The sequence below is a fragment of the Pectinophora gossypiella genome, chromosome 4 (genome assembly GCF_024362695.1).
Source record: "Pectinophora gossypiella chromosome 4, ilPecGoss1.1, whole genome shotgun sequence".
Taxonomy (NCBI): Eukaryota; Metazoa; Arthropoda; class Insecta; order Lepidoptera; family Gelechiidae; genus Pectinophora; species Pectinophora gossypiella.
Window position 1 is genome coordinate 5,324,913 of NC_065407.1, and position 23,053 is coordinate 5,347,965.

Sequence of the window (23,053 nt, forward strand, 5' to 3'; positions counted from 1 at the left end):
TAACGATAACTTTTAGGGATGACTCAGACCCATTGAGTCAATAATAAGTGGAATTTTCCGTCGCAAAATTCAAGTTCTTTTTGTTTCTTTTTTTAATTATTTTCAATTATTATAATATTTTTTACGATGACAAATTCCTCTTGTATTTAACTGGCTTGATATATCCCCCTCAGTATTCGTTACGACGTCACTAATACCCTGTATACACCCACTCGCTACGTTGCCAGGAAGTTAACAAACGTAATAAACAAAGGCTTTAGTTTAAATTATCTAAATCTTAAGACGTTTTAATCTGTTTGTTAGAAGAAAAATCTATTGTTTTTATTCTTAAGAATAAGTAGGTACTTTAACTTGATCCTGATAATAAATTACTTTTTCATCCTTCATTTTTAACTGACAAGTGCTTATACAAAGAATTTTCTTTATAATTTCTAATAAGCTTTAATTAAAACATCTTCTGAAAAATGTACCGTCGGTCTTTGTTTTTAAAATGTTTTTTAGAATGTTACATTTGCGACAAGGTCTTTTATCCCTATCGGGATGGGTGGACGTGCAAGAGTAAACGACTTTCAGCCACACTAGGTAACGACTTCTGTGGTCCAGTGGTTGAGCGTTGGGTTCACGATCCGGAGGTCCCGGGTTCGAATCCCGTTGGGGACGTACCACAAAAATTACTATGTGATCCCTAGTTTGGTAGGACATTACAGGCTGATCACCTGGTAGTCTAAAAGTAAGATGATTCGCGCTTCGGTAGGCACGTTAAGCTGTTGGTCCCGGTTAATACTTACTGATGTAAGTACATAGTGTTTGCGTGACCCATGTCAGGGGCCTTTGGCGGCTAAATACTAACCCTGATACCAGGGTTAACGGGGCTGGTAATCTGCCTCGTGTGGGTAGCCACACGATAGAAGAAGAAGAGACGTACTAGGGATGATACCTAATTCTAAAAACTTTTCATATATTATACGTTTTTAAAATCAGTATTTTCTTATAAATTTCTAGTGCGTATTTACTAACCACGCGTTTACTTAATACCTGCATATTTAAACAAGGACGGGTTACCATAAGTGGTACTATTAGTTATTCTATTTACATATAGATAAGTTGACACCGTACTGATTATATCGTTGTTGTTGTAATCATGTTGAAAATGTTGAAATATGAAGTTTGTGTTGTTAGGTGTGTCAGGTGCCTAATAACAAGAAATTAGGCCATTTCTCAACGTTCTTGAAATTGATTAGATAGAATTTTGGAGCAACTGCAATCGGACTGCTCGTTTGGTTTGCAGTTCTATTACAGTCGTGTTAAATGCATTCAAACAGCACCGGAACTGCAAATTGGCAGTTGGATTGCAGTTGAAATGCGGTCCGTCTGTCTAGAGTATTACGTCATTATACCTATCATTGACATATCCGCTGAAAAAGAAAGGGACGGGTAAGTGATAGGCATAACATTTATGGAACACACGTCAATTTTAAGCGGAATTCTAAAACAACCGTCTAAAAGTTTTACATCGGCCAATAACCCTATTTTATTCGCCCGGGTTAAGTATTCATTCGTTTTAAAATTAACTTGTTGACAATCATCCGTCCCTTTCCTTTTCGGCGGATAAGAAAATGACGGGTATAACTTAAAATAAAATTAGGAGGTGTCTGCAGGAACGGGGGTTAATATGTTATAAAATATTTTTGGTATAATTATAATTATTCTGTTTATTTTGTGAAGGAAGACCGACAGTACAAAAGCGGATTTGGTTCGAATCGCCCCCATTATTACCCTTGTAATAATAGGCCTTTATATGAATATATGTACTACAATATTCTCTACCATTTTCTCACACGTGCAGACAGCCTCATCAAGTTTAATTTTACGTGATCGCTTTGGCTTTTTGTAATATTCGTTTATGCTACTGAAGCTTTGAAGTAGGTACCCATATTAGTGGAGTCAGTAAAGCCGAAGTTATCTAACCAACTTCTAATTTGCCAGGGACAGATCCATTTCGATATTATCAATATCTTTTTTTTCTTGCTTTTTAGAAAAACATTTTTAGATAATACCTATTAACGTCAAAGTTAGTGCCATAGCAGTGTATATTTTAGAGCACAAAAAAGGGGGAAATGTGCATATTTACATAACACCAAAAAATATTCCAACTTCTTGTATTAGCTCTATAAAAATACACATAATGTCGAACTTGGTGTAATTGTAGAGTAGTCTGTTGAAAAAAGTTCAATACTTAAGGGGGGTTATGGCATAAAAAAGCAATATTTTTTACATGATCGAAATATTTATTAGCCCCACTTAAGATGTTTCTGATCTGATCTGATCATTTTAAATGATATAAAAAAATACCCCTACAAAAGAAAAAATCATCTAAATCGGACCTGTCTTAGGAAAGTTAGAAGTAAAACCCTTCATTGACTCCACTATATTAATCCCAAACACGAGCTTTTGATAGGATTTGGAATTTTACTTGGAATATGTGAAAATTTATTTGAAGCGTTTTAATTCTAGCTACATTATCCATGTGTTTCAGGTAATAAATCTAAATATATAAAAGGAGAAACTGACTGACTGACATATCAACGCACAGCCTAAACGGTTAAACGTAGGCACTTGAAATTTGGAAGGGACGTAGCTTAGGTACCGTAGACGTGCATTAAAAAAGGAATTCCCGGAATTCCTACGGGAACGGGAATTAGCGGAAAAATCCTTTTGTATGAAAAATCTAAACCGCATAGACGCTTGAAATTTGGCATGCAGGTACCTTAGTTAACTTAAAGCTTAGTTGCAACAGGATATTGCAAAATTCCCACGGAAACGGGAGTTAGCGGGAAAAAACATTTGTATGAAAAAATTGAAACCGCGTAAGATAGATGTTTTCAATCTAGCATGCATGCATACTTTAGTAAATATAAAGTTTAGTTATGGCTGATTTTAGTTATGGATGAAAAAAAATTATATGAAAAAATCTAAACTGCATAAGTTAGATGCTTGAAATTTGATATGCACTCCCACACACACAAATATCTCTCTTTTATAACACGCCACGCGGACGAAGTCGCGAGCAAAAGCTAGTCCCATATATAATAACAGTCATACCTGTTAGTGACATCGTAACGAAAACTTTGAAAGATGATTCAGACCATGATTATGAGTTGATATCAAGTGGAATTTTCCATCACACAAGTATGGAAATTAATATATTTAAAAAAACAACGCTGAAATTTCTTTGAATTTTCCGACAGGAAATTTCACTGGATATCAACTCAGAAACATGGACTGAATCATCTCCCTCAGTATTCGGTACAGCATCACTAACACCCATACGTATTTTTATGGCTACCTATACGTACTTGCACGGGGTGTAAGTGTAGCGAAAACTGAGGGGAATGATTCACTTCATTATTCTGAGTTAATATCAAGTGGAATTTTCCTCGGCAAAAGTATAGAATTGAAAATAATTTAAAAAAACACAAAAAAGAACATGAATTTTGCTACTGAAAATTCCACATGATATTAACTCAGAATCATGGTATGAATCACCCCCTCAGTTTTCGCTACGATGTCACTAACAATCTGTATACTCATTACACAAAGTAAAGATCCACAGTAATAAAAAATAAAATCGACTTTTACTTACTATATTATGTATATTATAAATGCCATTCAAGCATCGCGGCATCTACAATGCCAGTCGTGCGGCCGCTACTGTCGCTCTCGCATTGGACTTTACAGCCATTTTAAAAGTTGCCAGAGAAACGCTGTTTGAATCATCTGATAAAGATGTAAAGGCCTGAGATGATGAAATGCCATTCATTACATAATATAAGCTCATGACTATATGTCCATCTCCCCTTTATTCCCCTAGCCCATCACATGAAGACGTATCACACTTATAATGATAATATGCAGTTGAACGGTTCCTATATTTTCTCTAACGTCCACTGTTTATCTTTCCTTATACTTCTTTTTTTTCAATTTTATGTAAATCTAAATGTGATCCCAACGGTAAATAACTATAAGGAAAATGATACAGAACTGAACAACAACATTCTTAAACATCCGAAAGTCGAGTCACATAATAAATGCCACGATATTTGCTTTGTGAGATCATTTACCCTTTTTCGAGCTATTTTAGTTCCGAGACAAAAATAACTGGCTTATAAAAGAAGGATTTGTTTTTTGTCGCTGTTTATTGCACCTTTTAAGAACAAAGGAATAAAAATAAACATCTGTTTTCCTCTGTTTACCACTCTTCAGTAATTTCCTACACCTAAAAGTGAAGTGGTTATTAGGTATATACAAATACCCTTATTCTTTTTTGAAGTCGGTTAAAAATAACACTGTCTTAAATTAAATGTTTTCGCCAATTTATACAAAAGTACAAAACCTTTTCTCCATACAGTAAGGATACGAGAACAAATAATGTTTACTTAGTATATTTTAGACTTCTAAACTCAACAACTAACGTTGTAGATGTTGAAGCGGGTTTTGTCCTGTGAATGAGTAAGTAAGTAAATAGTTTGTATTTCTTTAGAAGTACCTAAGAAGTGACTTTTGGTTTATATCGGTAACTTTTTTGTCAGCGGCGGCCATATTGGCGACTTCGCTGATTGCAAGTCGGAAAACTAATGATAAGCACGTAATTTACGCAAGTCGTCCACATGTTGCCGAAATGATTCTTTTTATATACCTAAGCCGCCAGGCTTTGGTGAATACTTATTGCTCTTTATACATTTGTGCGGGTTACATTATGAACATACCCGTTTAATAACATCTCTGCTGGCATCTTCTTTTTATTTATTGTAGATTTGCCGCAGATGGCATTAAGTGGTTGGCCAGAGGGAATTGGTTGCGCAGAGGGCTTTCACCCGGTACTTTTAAGACAACAGGCTTGAGGGTGCCCGGTTGGGCGCGAGCCGTGGCTCAGGGCGTCGTCTGAGAGAATTATATTTGGAATGATTAATCGACCCAGTGAGTCGATAGCGATAAGCGCTGACTGAGAGAAATTGGGAGCAAAGAAAAGACTAAAGAGACACGGAGCTAAAGGCTTTATAAGAGAAACCAGAATCCATAAAAAGAGCGTTGCGGCTGTTTTGGCGACCATGATGTCTGGCTCACACACTCACTTAGTAGAGATAATAAGCACGCAATTTTGTGTGCATTATTATGTTATTATTCGGAACTGGTATTTGGACTGTGTACAGTGAACCGGTATTTGCAAGGTGGTCGAGACACCCAAATACAGTTCAATGCACTATGTTTTTGCTATATGTAACTTCATCTTTATAACTAGCTTTTAACCGCCACTTCGCTCGCGTTAAATTTGGGGTAGAACGGTTCTCTTTTCCTGTGAAAATAATGCACGGATTTTTTTTTGTTAGTCACAAAATTAAATAGTCCGCATGCAAATTTTAAGTTTTCTACATTTAGAATTGCCGAGTGCTCCATACAAACTACCACCACTTTTTAGGAAATAAGGGGATGAGAAAGAGACATAAAGTAGCCTATGCCACTCTCCATCCCTTCAACTGTGTTCGCTTAAAAATCGCGTTAATTTGTCGCTTAGTTTTGCTGTGCAAGACGGACAAACAAACAGACAGACACACACACTTTCCCATTTATAATATTAGTAATGATAACACTTCATAGTACTTCTTATTTTTTTATTGCCTCTTGGTGATGCCTGATGCTACACCGACAAAAGAATGATGTTGGGTGATTCATATAGGTATAGTACCTACGCCACGCAGCGGTTAACGCGCTCGGCTTGCGATTGTTGAAGTTAAGCCCAGTGCGGATTGGTGGTTATTAACGACTGCTAATGCAGCCGGGACCAACGGCTTAACGTGCCTTTTGAAGCTCGGAGGAGCTCGAGATGAAAACTTTTTCTTTTGTGGTCACCCATCCTCTGACCGGCCTTCGCGAAAGTTGCTTAACTTCAACAATCGCAGACCGAGCGCGTTTACAGCTGCGCCACCGAGCTCCTTACTTACTAAAATAAATTTAAAAAAAAAATACCGACTATTACATTCATAGAACTTAACTGAGAATAGAATTTCGTGAACCACATTCAAATGCTAACATTTCAAGGTAATTAATTCTACTGTCTACTAAATCTGGTGTAGTGAATGGTCTACGATTGTACAATGTTACCAAATATAATATGTGCCGGCTGTTCGGGTGAAGTGAACAAAAGATCATTAATTTCGTCATTTAATTGGAAGGCTCCATTTGGAACGCAAAGGCTGGTGACTGTTCTCGTCGTGGTAGTATGATAAATATGACAAATTGGCGAAACATGTTGTACCTAATTTCTATACAAAATATAATAACCACCTTCCTGATACTATTAAAAATGAAACCAACGAAAATTCTTTTATAAAACAACTAAAGCTACTGCTTATCACTAAAAGCTATTACACAGTTAGTAATGAGTATATAAATGATAAATTAAAATGAATATTATTAATAACATTTTATAAATTACTATAAACAATACTTCAAATATAAGTTCAATATTGTATCACTCCTCTCTACCAGTTGCAGTGCCCTTAACGGATCCATGTTGATACTATAACACTTACTTCTGTATTTTTACAACACCACGATTTGTACGAACATAATATGGTCGTAATAAGAATAATATTTCTATTTCTATACTATTTCGATTTAATTTTCTCTTTGTGAGTTTTCCTAAGTAAGTAAAATATTCATTTTCATTTTTCATAAAAATATAGAAAATATTGGTACTCTAAAAACCCCACAAAACCAATTCCTCGGTTTATCTGTGGGAGTGGAGTTCGCTTAATGTTATTATGTTTAAAATACAGTAAACTTATAGCTAAGAAATCTTTTGCATAAGATGTTTAAATAAAGATTTACTGAAAATATTTATATTGCACTCCTGACGTATGTCGACCGGCAGCATGTTGTGCAGATACGTTATTCGTTTACGAAGTGTTCTGTCACCGAAGGAGTTGTTGACTCGTGGTACAACATACCTGCCCGTCGACATCGTCCGCGTACACTGGCCATGCTCAATGAGTGCTATTAGAAAAACAAAAATCCTTAAAGAATATTGATTGATTTACATAAACAGCCTAAAGTGATGTCCACTATTGGGCACAGGGCATGGGAGCCCTGCAAAACGAAACGCACCAGAGACAGTATTTGTTTATGTTAAGGAACACTTCATCATCATCAGCCCATTAACGTCCCCACTGCTTGGGCACGGACCTTCCCTATGTATGCTTAACGTGCCTTCCGAAGCACGGAGGTGGTTTTGGGGTCACCCATCCTATGACCGACCTTTGCGAAAGTTGCTTAACTTCAACAATCGCAGACCGAGCGCGTTTACCGCTGCGCCACCGAGATCCTCATATTTCTATTACTGTTCTTTAATCAAATCAAATATACTTTATTGCGCAGAACTAAATTTCAACAATCAAACATAACACATGAATACAGTACAATTTGGGCTCTAAAGCAATAGCCTTTACTGTTTTTTTTACATAATATATTATTTTCATAGATATAGATTTATTTGTCTTGGATCCTTTGTATATCGCCCTAATGGTTAGCTTTTGAAGAACAAAAATGCTGTTGACATCTTTGTTCTTCAAAAGATATCGTACGCCATTAGGCTGTGGATTCAATCGTAAGGACACGGATGCAAATCTCTTGTCGGGCTCTGAATTGTTGAATTAGAATTGATTCGAATTCACGATTGGAACTTACACACTCAATTGATAAGGAAAACATAGGAACCACAGATTACGCCCGAGGATTGTGTCATGATAGGAATTTGTAATTAGGCAGTTTTGTTTCAGAGTTGGGTGGTTAGACTGGCAGTCGCTTCTATAAAAAAACAGACATCTTCAAGTTAGATTCGCGAACTCCATTGAAGCGGAATAACTTTAGGATGACGATGAGAGATATTAGAGAATTCATTTTTTTCTCTTTTTATTTTTATAGTTTCGTAACGAAACGGGAATCTATTATTAACAGTTTATAGTAGGTTCTTACCTAGTAAAGAAGAATTTAAAAATATGTTAAACGTGCTTTGCGATACTTAAATACAAATGCCTACTTAATATCTAATAATAAATACCTTAGTATTTACAAAACTAGTATAATAATTATTCCAACGACTCCTATTACCATAATCATGTTTATGTTTTTATGCAAAAATTCTTATATGACTCAAAGGTGACATGAAGGTGACCCATAAGTTAATTTTGATGCAGTAGTAACTCTATACGTTTGTTTGTTGCTTCTGCAAGTTTAAACTGCAGCTGGATTAATTTAGATGAAAAGGTACTTTTCAGAGACGAAATTTGAGTGCTTTCAGCTTACCGCGATTACTGAACCCAACACAGTTGCAGGTAGAAAACTAATCATAATTTAAAAACCAAACTTTCGGCATGCTACTCGTATTATGGCCGTTTTGACGTTTATCCTGCTCATCATGTTGTGCAGTTTATAATTGTAATTAACAGAGCGAATTGCTGTACTTATATCGAGTAACATAATATTATACATCAATGTTTTATTATGTGAAAACGGCCATCATAGCATGTCGCTAGTTTTTTTTTATTTATTATTTATACAAACATAATATACAGAAACACATAAACAAACAAGTGGAACAAAAACCAGAAAGGTTTGTACATACACCGTCATAATTATCAAATTTAAACCGGTAGCACGTTAACTCTAGATGTGAGTTGCATAACATTTTAAGTTCTGACCGTGGTCTTAATTGCTTATGCAAGAAGAACGAGACGACATACGAAAAACTAAAAAAGGAGGGGTCAAGTTACGCAAGTCAAGGTTTCATTACCATTTCGTGAATCATACTTTATTTTGGGATCCGTAGGCGAAGTTGCACTAACGATACAGAGCGTCTAGTGTAAATGTTTACACTTTCATCACCATGCTATATGATGGCCGTTTTGACATAATAAAGTACTGAAATTCGCATCGTTCATATAATAATATATTAATATGACACTTGATTAGTATTTGCTCCTTTAACATACTTAATTATTAATTAATAGGTACTAAATTTGATGACCAGGACAAACATTAAAACCATCATAGCGAGCTGCTAGTTTAGTATGTAATAAACTGTGTGGGAGTGACATAAGATAACGAATGTCACAATAAAACGGTCATGTAAATCCTATAAGTACTTTTCTTAATCATAAGCTTATTTAAGTATTGTTTGTTTGTTTTTCAAAACAATAAAACATTGCAAAAAATACAAATACTTCTCATCAAAAAAATCGAAACACTTCCGTTTTCATTGTTTCTGTCCGAATTTAACACAAAAAAGAATTCATACGATGAAAGAAAATACATAAATGTATAGCTGGCAGTTTGGCCATTACAGTAATAAGCGAAAATTCTAAATTCAAAATTAGAATTTCATTTGTTTATCTTATAAACGAAATGAATCACTGTTTTGAGACAAATGTGTGTTTAGGGTTGGAGTACATTTAGCGTTTAAAAACTAAAAATTGGCGCCTATCCTTAAACTTTTTGTTTTTTATTTCAATACTGTGACTTTGGGACGTCTGAAAAAAGGTTTTTTTTCTAAAACGTATGGATACTTCGCCCACAGAAGCCGCCCAAGTTGTGGCATTGCTGGATTCTGGCCTTAGTCAGCGTGTTGTGGCTGCAAGACTGCATCTAAGCCTGTCATCTGTTCATAGAGTCTATAAACGTTATCGGGAGACTGGTTTGTTCACGCGCCGTTCAGGATCTGGCAGGAATCGGGTCACTTCTGAGCGAGATGATCGATTTATTGTAACAACTTCTTTAAGAAATCGACGCCTTAACGCTTTTCAACTGCAGCAGCGGCTTCGTGTTGTACGAAGGGTGGCTGTAAGTGACTCTACAATTAGAAGAAGGTTGAAGGATCGTGGACTGGTACCGCATAAGCCAGCAAATGGGCCGAAATTAACTGCAGACCATCGAAGAGCGCGCCTTAACTTTGCACGTGAGCACCTAAATTGCTCATACCTACAGTGGAGCAAAGTTCTCTTTTCTGATGAGTGTAAAATTATGCTGTATGGTAACGACGGAAGGAACAAGGTCTACAGAAGAGACGGAGAACGCTATGCACAATGCTGCATTGAAGAAAAGGTCAGCTATGGTGGCGGTTCGTGGACGGTTTGGGGAGAAATCAGCGCCGACGGTAAGACAGAGCTTGCTTTCGTGTCTGGGCCACGTCTGCCTGCACTAAACTGTCATCGGTACGTCGAAGAGTGTCTCGAGCCTCATGTGATGCCCTATGCACATTTTATTGGCAACGGCTTCATATTCATGCACGACAATGCTAGGGCTCACACCGCGGGCGTCGTATGAGATTATCTTAACGAAGTCGATATCTCTATTATGGAATGGCCAGCAAGAAGCCCGGACATGAATCCCATTGAACATCTGTGGGATGAATTAAAGAGACGAATTCGAGCAAGAGATCCTGCCCCAGAAACACTTAGCCAGCTGCAAGATGCAATCCAAGAGGAATGGGACAATATACCACAGCATGTGATCGTGACTCTCATCCGATCGATGAAGAACCGTATGGAAGCAGTAATTAGAGCTCGGGGAGGGAATACAAGTTATTAAATAAACGTTATTTAGCTTTTTTTTTCATTTACGTGAGTTGTTTTATCCATTTCCTTTATACTCCATACGGAATAAAAATGACTCATTTAACAAAATACGAAACCTATGAAAAATTCATTTAAATTTAGAACATTAACATTAAGATTTGATAAGCTCATATTACTCACTATTAAACGACATTTAACATTTATTCCTAAATGTACACATTTTTCTGATAATCCTGACAAAACGTAAACTTGCAAGGTGTTTCGATTTTTTTGATGAGAAGTGTAGTTAAGAAATAGAAAGATAATATATTTTGTTCAAGCCCTTCACAAACACATGAAAATGTTAACAGGATTCATTACAATACAAATTAAATTCTTTTGTACTTAAATCTTATACATTCACAGGATTGGGTAATTAGTTGTTAACTAATTGACGTTCGTGGGAAGTTAAATGAATTCGCGTAGGAGTGGTGAAATATTGACGTTGACTCGTTTTTTTTGATTGGCATGAAATTGACTTTAGCAGAAGTATAATTAGGTACTTTTATGTAACAACATAGAATAAGGAATAATATCGTATGAACGGCAACTCTCTGAGAGCCCACCAGCTGCTGAGCTGGGTTTACCTCATCCCCCAGTCTTACTTTAGTCTTCAATCGTATGGCGTCAGACGTCACACACACAGTTGCGCATGTATGATGACGTCAATGCGTAGTTTGTATAAAACAAGGATTTTTGGATGAAGTGTCCGGGGTGTGGTAACACCCTACTGTTAGACAGAAAAGAATCGACTAATACAACTGCGCTAATGAAAGTCTCAATACGTTATGTTACTTTGATATATTTAATGCGTACCGCGCGCGCGCATTGGGGCTATTATAAAATGTTACGTTTATAGAAATATAACCAATAAAATTGTACTGGACTGGTCGTTCTGTATAATACTATATTCTACATCCTAATAACATTTACTTCAGCACGGTAAAAATATACTAAAAATAGTCAAAACGCCTACATCTTCTCTATTTATAAATTGAATCCCAATATAAGATTGAATGATTAAATAAAATGCCTTCTGGAGTTTCAGTAAGTGTTCTTTGATGATCCTCGATAGTAACCCTGACACCAAAGTCGGATTTTAATTTTCAATCGTATGGCGTCCGAACATCATAGAAGGAAAGCTAGAAGGAAAGAGAGGAAGGGGAAGACCAAGAAGAGCTTACATGGAACAGATTAAAGAAAAGGTTAACGTCGTGTCTTATAGGGAAGTCAAGGAATTGGCCTTTGATAGACTGGAATGGAAAATGCTACACCGACAAGAGCGTGGCTCTTAAATTGATGATGATGATGGCGTCCGACGTCACACACACAGATGCATGCACGATGACGTTAATGTGTAGTGTCTGCGTAAAACGAGGTTTTTTCTGTGAAGTGTCCGGGGTGTAATCAGGGTTCAAACTCGCATAATGATGAGGATAAAATCAAATATTCGAGTACTGAACTATTCTTTGCGATGCTGTTCGTGCGATAACGAAACAAGTGACGATTTAAATAAGTAGCTATTATGGTAGATGGTAACCTTATGGATGAAGGGAGATACCTTATACTTTTTTCTAGTTTTCAGAATGTGTGTCTGTGAAATTTGAATGAAATGACTCATACAGGGAACCTTATTCTACAATCGCACTTCAATTCGATATCCGAATCCGGCGTGAGGAAGGTTCCCAATAGTCGTTGACGAGGCAATTAAGTTACGGCTTTCTTCCTTGAACAATTTCCTCAAACAATTAATAAAGATTTTACACAATTTCCCGCTATCACAGACACTTAATGAAAATTAAATAGAACACTAATTATAATTAAATATTTCATTGATTGCGTCTATCCCTGGATCATTAGGTAGTCATTTGGGCTCATAACTTCAATGGTAAAGATATCGTAATTTAATTTGACGGTTGTATGGGCAACGTTGGTAATTTTGGTTTTAGAGAGCAGTTCGATAGATGGCGTTGTTAAGTTTTTTCTTCGTTTAAACTTGTAATTTCATGGAACAGACATATACATGTATCTTTTATCTTTGTTTTTGGGTATAAATGATGAAATGATGACGCTTTTAATTACACCAAGGTACAATTACAACTTCCATCCATTATTATTCTGATCAAAATAAAGAAGAAGATATCGGTAGCAACATCATTTTATATGTATACTTAATGTGATCCAAATATCAAGCAACAATTAGTTTTATATAATACTTTTGCCATTACATTACATTTTTGAATAATTATGTACCCCAGCAATGACAAAAGAGGTAATTTCACGTTAAAAGTGAACAACGCCATCTGTCGTATGTTTGGGGAACATCGATTGGAAAGTCCCTCATTTAAATCAAAATGAGAAAAAAGAAAAAAAATGAAAATAAATATATATTTATATATATTTTTTTTGATGAGAAAAATAATGAGAAGATGGAATAACTTATATAATTATGACTGACGTAAAGATCGTTGAGCCCTGTATGGGATGCGGCTCAGATTTTTAGACATACTTCGTGGCTGAATTTGTAAACTGATGTATCTGCAATTTTTTGCTAAAATATTTTGTGTCTTATTGACAATAGCAAAAAGCGCAAATCAGATTCACCAAAAAATTCAGATACGTCATTTAGCGACGTCAGCGACGAATCGTTAAACAAATTGGTTTGGATTATAAAAGGACTTTGGACATTAAGACCTTATTTTGTGCTTAATAGACATAGATGATATTAAAGCATCACTGAAACTAAACGCACACAAAGGAGGTATCTACTGTGAGGATATCGGGTCGGAAACTTTCGTAATATGCAAGTTTGTAATGCACCACTTTACACAGAAAAAATACATAACCCTAGTAATAAAATATTTTTTAGATTTTACTAAAAGTAGTGACTAAAACCGGGAGTCCTTCTGGAAGAACTAAAAAACAAACGTATTTTTTTCAAAAATGTCTTCTATTCATTCTTACATAGGTCTCCACTTAATTTGAACCCGATCGGATAACTCTAACACTTTAAAATTTGTACTTGAAGTGCTCGGCCTTTATAAGTACAAAAATTTGGTCCTTTTTAAGGCACCACCGTCGATTATTACTTCGAAATCGTAATTATGCTTCGGCGTTACGAGGATAGTGTGGTTTCCTAATCACTCTGGTATGTCTCGTTATCACCTATGTGGATACTGTTAGGCGATTTTCATACGACATAGTGACCGATGCCGTTGGCGGTAAAGCGGTTTGTATTTTTTAAACGTGACTAATTGTAGGTTTGCTGCAAATGGCCTTAACTTGGCCGGACAAATAAACGGTTTGTAGATCGCGTCTACGGCCGTGTAGAGTTAAGCTTGGCTCTACATCTGATAACTTTTTGACACAATACATTTTGTATGAAAATGTTTTTGTTGGGTTTGACTTCTAAGTAATCTGTTGATTCCTAACACATGGATATGTACCGCCTGTCCGCACGGTGGAGCGGTGCTTGGCACACTTTGTAACGCATTACCGCGCGGGTCACTGTGGGATATGGTATAAATGGTATGTATGGGATGGTAAGAGAGCTGTTTAAAGAAATAAATATACTGACGGTCGCAAGTCAATATATTTATGAAAACATTATGTATGTACGTAAAAATGTATTTCTCCTTCCGAGAAACCGTGAAAGGCATATATACTTACAATACAAGACATAAAAAAGAAACAAAATTCTAGATTAAGTAAATTAAATTCACCTTTTTTGGGGTTACAATACAATACAGTTTTTACAATAAAATCCCAGATAATATTTTTTTGTCAGAAAATAAATTTAAAGATCATATGAAGCTTACTTTATGTAAAAAACTAAATCATAAAAATGTCTGGTATTGAATGTCTTCCTCTAATTGTTAAAAAACTTGTAATGTATATACCCTCATTGATTTAAAAGATGTGTTGCTGTTGCAGTTTCTTGTCATTTCTTTTCCTCAGCCATAACACCTTCCGAAATGACGTAAATTCAAAAATGTTACATTGACCTTCAACAAGTTTATCCATGATAATTACGTAGCATAAAAGATTCTGATTACTAGTCGAAAACGCGTTTAAGCGGTAACCTGCGCCGCGCGGTACACCGCTATGAAATCCGCTTCACCGCGTCCGTCTGCGGCGTCGCGTCGTGTGGGGATCGCCTTAAGCGGACAGGCAGCTCACATAGCGACCTAATTACAGGGCGGCTAATTACACTTTCAACACTTATTAAATACTTGTTTTTCCATCGCTACTTTCTTACTTTCCACAGACCAATATCAATTATTAAATGCATTGCCTATTTTTAATGAGCCGCAGGAAATTGGCCTAGATCGGATTTTTAATTAAAACGGCGAAAATTTGCAATTTACATAAACAAGATTGGATATTCGGTTAATATAAATTCTTTACATGTGGGTGTCTCAAGGTGTGTTAGTTGGGTAAACCTAAAAAACCTCAAATTATAATTATGATGGAAGTTATAAAAAACGACTCTCCTCTGCCTCTTTGATGCAACAGCGAATGACTGGAACTACCTTCCCGTCGTCTGTTTTTCCAACTCGTTAAATCTAGGAGTCTTTAAGGCTAGAGTGAATAGACATTTGCTCTATTCTTGACCACGTCGTCACTTACCATCAGGTGAGATTGTGGTCAAAGCCTATATTATTTAAAAAACAATACAGTTTTCTGCTGGACTAGGATTCGCAAAAGAGTATGTACTGTCTTAGAATAATAAATAAGTAATACTGCGTTTTGAACGGGGCTAGATTTCCGTCTGGGTCTGGGGTTTTATGATTCTGCAGGGTAAATCTACTTCTCGTAAACTTATTAATAATTGTTTTATTTATACCACCTATATTAAGTTAGTCGCCTAAATAATCCTAAATAAATTACATACATACATGAACTAACGACTATTTCCCACCGGGGTAAGCAGAGACTATGGGGTTCCATTTGCTTCGATCCTGACACACTCCTCTTGCTTCCTCCACATTCATCAATCGTTTCGTACACGCACGCCGGTTCAGAGTAAATAAACTACTTCATAAAAAGTTTGTTACGTAAGCATAACTCGTTATGAATGGCCAAAGATTTTTTGTATTTTTTGTAGCATCTAATTACTCCCGGAATCGCTCGCGGTTCTTCATATGGTACATTTAAATAACAATCGTTTTTATTTGAACAGTGACGGCATAATAATACATGACGTAATGCGCTAGAGTAAGAGAGCTAAAATGTTGCTTTATTTTTGAGCTAACTATTGCAACTTTGCTTTTGTTTTTTTCCCTACTGTGTTTGTATTGTTACTGTAGCGTCCTTTAAAAATAAATACTTTCTTTCTTTCTTATATGGACGTCGTGGTCACGTCATTTAGTAAATACACTTCTTTTTATTTCATCTTTATCAAAAGTGTGGTGTCATATAGTCTTAATATTAAATTTACTATTCATTACTAAAAAAATCACAGAAATCGTTTACCTATTTTCTGTTTTTACCTTGATATACCTATTAGTGTCTCTAAACTAGATGAAAAACTGGCCATAGTCTTTGCAAGTAAGCAACGGACGGTATATGTATCATTAAGGAGCGGGTCCACCGCGGCGCATGCTGTGCAGGGCACGCGGCGCGTTTTAGCTGCGTGTATTAGTATTAATTTGTTTCCATTGTCCATTTTAGTGCGCCACTGCAATCCACGGACACGGGCTTCATGGCAGGAAGTGAACTGTCTAGCAAAGTCAGTGCCAATTCTATGAGTACCTCGATACGATATAAACGAGAAACATGAAACGCGTCTGTTACACAATTTGTGTGACTGTATATTCCGCTGCGATAAGCGAGCTGTACATAATCGTGTGCTCCAATGCAAACGCAAACGTAGAGCTATGTCGACAGCGTTGAACTATATAACTGCTTACTCATGTATACACGCATGAATCAATGACGTCAATTCATGCGTAGCTTCTCCGTGCGTTGGAGTGGACACAGCCACATACATTTTCTTACAAAGCGAAACTTAATACACGTGCGTAGCTTCTCCATGAAACACGGTGGGCGCGCGCCTTTAAAGACGAGTAACACGGATCATTTTAAATCAATGCTAACATCTTATAATTCTTTATCAACTGCCCTACGATAAAAGAAAGGTAAAAAAGTGTTGAACACGGAATCTAAAATTGCGTATAAAATGATAATCGGCCATAAAACAATGGGTTTAAAGAGCCACAAGGATCTTTCTCATCGCAACAAGGCAAACAACAAGGCATTTAGGTCAACTTTTCCTAAAGAATAGGTATTTCAAACGACTTTTGTAGTGGTGGCTATTTGTAAAATACTTTTCTTATAAAATAAGTTATCAGTTGTTGTTCGAACGTCGCGTGTTTCATTGCACTCATAACAACTTTACAGCATACTGAACAAAATAAACACTTAAGAACAGGACAAAGTCAATAGGTACAAACAGCGGCCAATACTTTTTTTTAATAGTACCTACTTATTTTTTTTTAAATCGTTAAAATTGTATATAATTTGGGATAAATAATTGTACAGTACAACAACATTTTAGGCGCCGCGAAAAGTGAACATGATTGTTTTATATTTCGGAATAATTGGCGAAGTAAAAAATATATTAACACATTAAGTTATCATTTTAATGGTACCTTGTTAGTACTAAGATTTATTGCTATAATTCAGTAAATAATAGACAAAAAGGTAGATATGTTTTACGCAAACAATTATTGTAATCTAAAATCCAGTTTTTTTACCCCGTGTCGACTAATAATTTTACATTTTTATTATTTTTAATAAAGATAGGTTTGCTATTGACTTCGTTCTTCCACGAGGAAAAGAAGAGGTCGACGATGGAATGAGCTTACCCAGAAGATGCCTATTCACCCGTGCTTTAAAGGACCCCAGGTTATAAGATACAGGAAACACCGACGCCGGCAGCCCATTCGATTTCTTGGCTGCGCGCATTATGAAAGGTGAAGCGAGCTTGGTGTGGATAAGTGGTACGTGAACCAAGTAAAGATGGTAACCCGCCGATGTGTTCTTGAAGAAATGCCGATTACAATAATAAAACTCTCATGCACATTCATAAAGTGGATGTCGAGATTTGCCTAAACGTGTAAAAGACCGTGACAACCCTATTCGGACAACACGTGTCTTACATTGTAGTTTCAAGGGTACGAATTACTGAACCACTGAAATCGATCAGTTTGAATTCATGTTTGGATCATAGATAATTAATTCATAACACGTGGTTTCCAGGATATTTCCCCGGTTAATAGCAGCTCACCCCTTATTAAATGGGACTTAACCATAACTGGTGCGGAGTGGGTGTATATACCTTATTATAAGAAAGGAATAAACTAATTCCTACTCACTTGTCTCATATACATTTTCCATCGCAAAAGTATAGAAATGAAAATAATTTAAAAAAACTAAAAAAATAACATGAATTTTGCGACGGAAAATTCCACTTGAAATCAACTCAGAATTATGGCCTGAATCATCCCTCAAAGTTTTCGTTACGATGTCACTAACATCCTGTATGTGGTTATAACTATTTTATTCCGGTAGGTTCTTATTGTCTGTGTTTGATGCCGTGTCGAGAACGAGTAATTATTCTAATATAGGACAAAACAAGTATATGTTGTCCAGGGTCGTCGGGTATCGTCACGGTAAACGAGTGGTCTTCAGAATGGCTATTATAGTATTATCTTAATACTTAGGTATTCCGATCTAAAGCGTAGGTATAACGTTGGTGTTACGAATTTTGATAGATTCTTATTCCTTTTATTTGATAGATTCGTATTTAGATTAAGGATATAATGAAAAAAAAATAGAGACAAAGAAAAATAACAAGAAGACAAAAGAATAGACATATCAATTTATATAAATCCATAGCCAATACCTTCTATATTTGAATGAGAGTTCTGTTTTGCTGGGGTATAACATAGCCACATTGAAGCAATTCATCTAAAAATTAATATTGCTATCAGATATTTGTTTACATTTCGTACTTTACTTATTTATGCGCAAATGTCAAATTGCAATACTTATTGCGTTTAAGATGAAGTGTCGTGGCCTTTTTGACCCCCCAGGTACCTTTGCAAATACGTCTCTATTGGACTGAGAGGGAATAAAAATGTACAGGAGTTAGAGACTGTTACGAATACTGAGGGGGATGATTTAAAGACCATGGTTCTGAGTTGATATCAAGTGGAATTTTCCGGAGCAATATTCATATTTATGTTTCTTTTTGTGTTTTTAAAATTATTGTCAATTATGCAATGTAAAAGTCCGCTTGATATTAACTCAGAATAATGAGTATATACAAGAACAAGTACGTACAGGTAGCCGTAGAAGTACGTATGGGTAACACCGTAACGAATACTGGGGGGGGCGGGGTTTGTGATTCTTACCGTGATTCTGAGTTGATATTAAGTGGAATTTCGGGTTGCAAAATTCATCATTTTTTTATATTGTTTTTAATTATTTTCAGTCCAATACTTTTGGGACGGATAATTCTACTTTATATTAATTCAAAATCATAGTCTAAAGCATCCTTCAAAGTTTTCTTTACGATGTCAGTAACACCCTGTATAACGCGTTCAGCTGCGGGAATGCACGCGTGATGCCATGTTATGTCAGGTTTGTCTCGAAAACCGACAGAGCGATTGTGTCCTGTTTAAAATGATGATTGATTGTCACTATTCAGCATAATCAATCAAGTTGTCTGTAACTTGTCTTTATTTATTTGATGATTATTTCTAACTACGCCCTTCTCTAGATTATGGCCATGTCTTTATGTATATGTCCGTATATGTGACGTAAAATGATCAATTCTAAGATCTGGCCACGACGTATACAGGGTGTTAGTGACATCGTAACGAAAACTTTGAGGGATGATTCAGGCCATGATTCTGAGTTGATATCAAGTGAAATTTTCGATCGCAAAAGTATAGAAAAGAAATTATTTAAAAAATAATAAAATAATAATGAATTTTGCGACGGAAAATTACACTTGATTTTAACTCAGAATCATGGTCTGAATCAACCCCCTCAGTATTCGTTACTATGTCACTAACACCCAGTATATACTTCAAGCGAGTATACTCGTACTTTATACAATTAAGTCGTAACGAATAACATTTCCATTTATTAATCCCAATGAAGGTTTTTAATCTTATGACGTAACCGCGATTGCCTTTACGGTCGAGTTAGTATTTAATGACTTGTGCGACGGCTGTGATTTTATGTTTTTTAGACGACTTTATTGCAGTAATACAGTGTTGAAAAGCCCTTATAAGCGTATAATACGATAATACAAAAAAAAATGCCGTTTGTTACTATTAACTGCTTACGTTTTGTTACATACTACCTACATTTATTATGTAAGATGAAACGTACACATTGTATTGTTAAAACTTTTTAACTCATAATCTCCTTAGCGTGATCCCGTTTTCACGGGTCCGCTAACCTAACCTGAAGAATTGACAGGTTCGGTTTTTTACAGAAGCGACTGCCTGTCTGACCTACCAACCTGGGAAGGGAAACCCAGCCTAATACAGATTAGGTCACATCATCATCATCAATTTAAGAGCCACGCTCTTGTCGGTGCAGCATTTCTGTAAAATACTATCCATGCTACTTTTTTAGGGAAAAATAGGGCAGTGGTTAAGATTAGGTCACATACCTCCGAAAATTCATTTCTCGGGAATTTATATCACTATATTATAAACATTTATTTCTGTATGCGAGTAAATACAAAACGTAAAAACCATTTTGTTTTAAATTAGTATCTTTGCAGGTCTTATTTCTTGCACTTTGTCACTGACACCTCTATGATCTATTATGCTGCTGTTATTAGGTGTCCTCCGAAGCTTGCTCATCAAGGACTCACTAGTTATTTATTAAGATGTGGAGGGGGGTTTCTTTTTCCAAACATAGGTATAGTATATTAGTGTCCATTCCAGCATGGTAGAGCGTTATTATGGGCGATGGGCTGATCACCTATTATCAAAATTATCATCTATCTTCCCGGTACATTAGCATTAGAATACATAAAAATAAATGTTATTAGATCCGACAGAGTGATTGTGTCCTTCCTAACACGATCGACAATTGCTAAGGACGATAGGCTAATCCCTTGTCATCATCAGGTTCATCATATTCATCTCTTAGGGCTTAGTATCATTTTTTTTTTTTTTTTTTTTTTTTTTTTTTTTTTTTTTTTTTTTTTGACGTGACTTTTTGTAGATTTGCCGCAGATGGCATTAACTACTTGGCCGGACAAATGGGGAGCGCTGAAGGCTCTCACCCGGTACAACGTTTAAGACAACAGGCCTGAGGGTGCCCAGTTGGGCGCGAACCTCGGCTCAGGGCGTCGTCTGAGAGGAAAAATATTTGAAAGAATTAATCGACCCTAGTGGGTCGATAGCGATAAGCGCTGAATGAGGGAAATCGTCGACCACGCCGGCGGGGTCGGTATCGGGGTCCTGAAGTGTTTGGTGTCGCGAGCTGATTGGCTGCCTCTATGGCTAGAGTAATCGGGTCGTCGGGATCGTATATTACGTCCTTCGGACGCCGATACTTTTCAGTACCGTCCCTAAGCGGGATGTATTCGGAAGCCGCAACTACCAGGGGATTTGGGTGGTGCGGAGCAGAATCGAAAAAACGTTTGGAAGCTAATTTGAGCCATTGGGCAATGGTTGGCAGACCTAGGTCAATGTGCAGATTTTCATTGCGAAGGAACCACGGAGCTCCCGTGGCTTTCCGCATGAAACGATTTTGTATTACCTGTAGACGGTGGTGGGCTTAGTATCAACGGTAGCTACAAGTTTCTCATTACTTGAGGCTGTACCCACCTCATTAGGGATTTCAGACGTGATTTTAAGTATGTGTGTAGGACCCACTACAGTTACTAACCTAACCTAACCCAGAAACCCGCTGAAGGCACTTCAGGTAGACTAATGAGCGGCTACGTCAGTCTATTCAAACTATTGCGCCAGAGACTTCAATTAAACGCGGAACTATCATTTATGCAGTTCTATAGAAACCTCCAATGGCCTTCGTTTGATAATGATTACTTGTTGGCTCTGGGAGCTAAGAGCATGACGGATTATTTATTGTGTTCCGGATAAAGTCTGGAGTCAAAAAAGTACCTTTTTATCTAGTCGTCCTATCAAAAAGGTAGAACTATAAGGCTCTCTGACAGACAAGTGGACAGACGCAAAAACGGTTTAGGAATCTAAGGAACTAATCATCTTAGGAACTAAAAGTAAAGGAACTTTAAATCCGTTTTTCGGTTGTTTTTTTTTTTAACATGGTCGTAATATAGATTTGTGATTTTAAATAATATAAAAAAATAGACCTTAGAAAGAATCGTCAAAATCGAACTGTGTTCCCTGACAAATAAGAAATTAATCCTTTTATTGATTTCGTTATTTAAATTTTTCCCGAACTTTCCAGAAAATATATTCAAATTTTCTTTCCGCAAAATCAAAATGCAGAACGTAAACAGTAATAACCGCATGAAAACTCTTTCAGTGGCTCTCGAGATTACTCCGAACTAAACGCGACAAAACTAACACTATGGTCTGAACACACTTAAATTACTTTCATACTAAGTAGATTATGTACATTATTAGTATACGTACCATAGATAGAGGTATCTACTATTGGCATTTCAGCAACGGAACTCCAAGAGCCTTGATTGTTATACGGAGGTATTTGTTAAACGCATTCCTGTGGTAAAACCGAAGGACTTGATGTAACAGTACAAATATAATGCATATTTAAGTTGCGTTACAGGGTAACAGCGTCTTTATAAATAATACTTTTAAAAACAGAACCATTATTTAGCATAGCTAAGTTGCTGCGGCAAATATAACAGACCTCCGATTTCGGAAAACCTTCATTGGTGCGGAGATATTTGTTCAACGCATTTCTCTGGTGACACCGCCACCGAAGGACTTGACAAAATATTTATTTCAATAAAGACGTATTTAATAGTAGAAATATATAGAGTAACAAAACGACGCTGCCGCAAAAATAACAGATCTCCGACTTCCAAAAATAATGACAGGAAAATCCTTGCACAAAAACAAAATCTTGTTTTCCAGTATTACGCAACTCAAGGATCTTATCCTCGAATAAAACAAAAGCTGTCCAGTAAGGTTAACAATGACGCCTTTCACCGCACTATTACTCAGTGTAACATAACACAACATAACATGTATAAAATAACAACAATCGGAACAATCGGTCGAAATAACAAACGCAGAACACGTGTGTACCCGGACATGTTGCAAGATGATAAAATCGCTGCGCTTGCGATGATTAGGACGTACGAACTTAAGCACTGCGTAAACGTTGTAAAATGGCGG

The 23,053-nt window shown here is 36.4% G+C and overlaps 1 protein-coding gene across 1 annotated transcript in view; it reads right to left on the reverse strand.

The window, feature by feature from the left end:
* LOC126366273 (proton-coupled amino acid transporter-like protein pathetic) overlaps positions 1-23,053 on the reverse strand; it is a 58,835-nt gene that overhangs the window by 24,058 nt on the left and 11,724 nt on the right. The gene's annotated exons all lie outside the window — the stretch shown is intronic.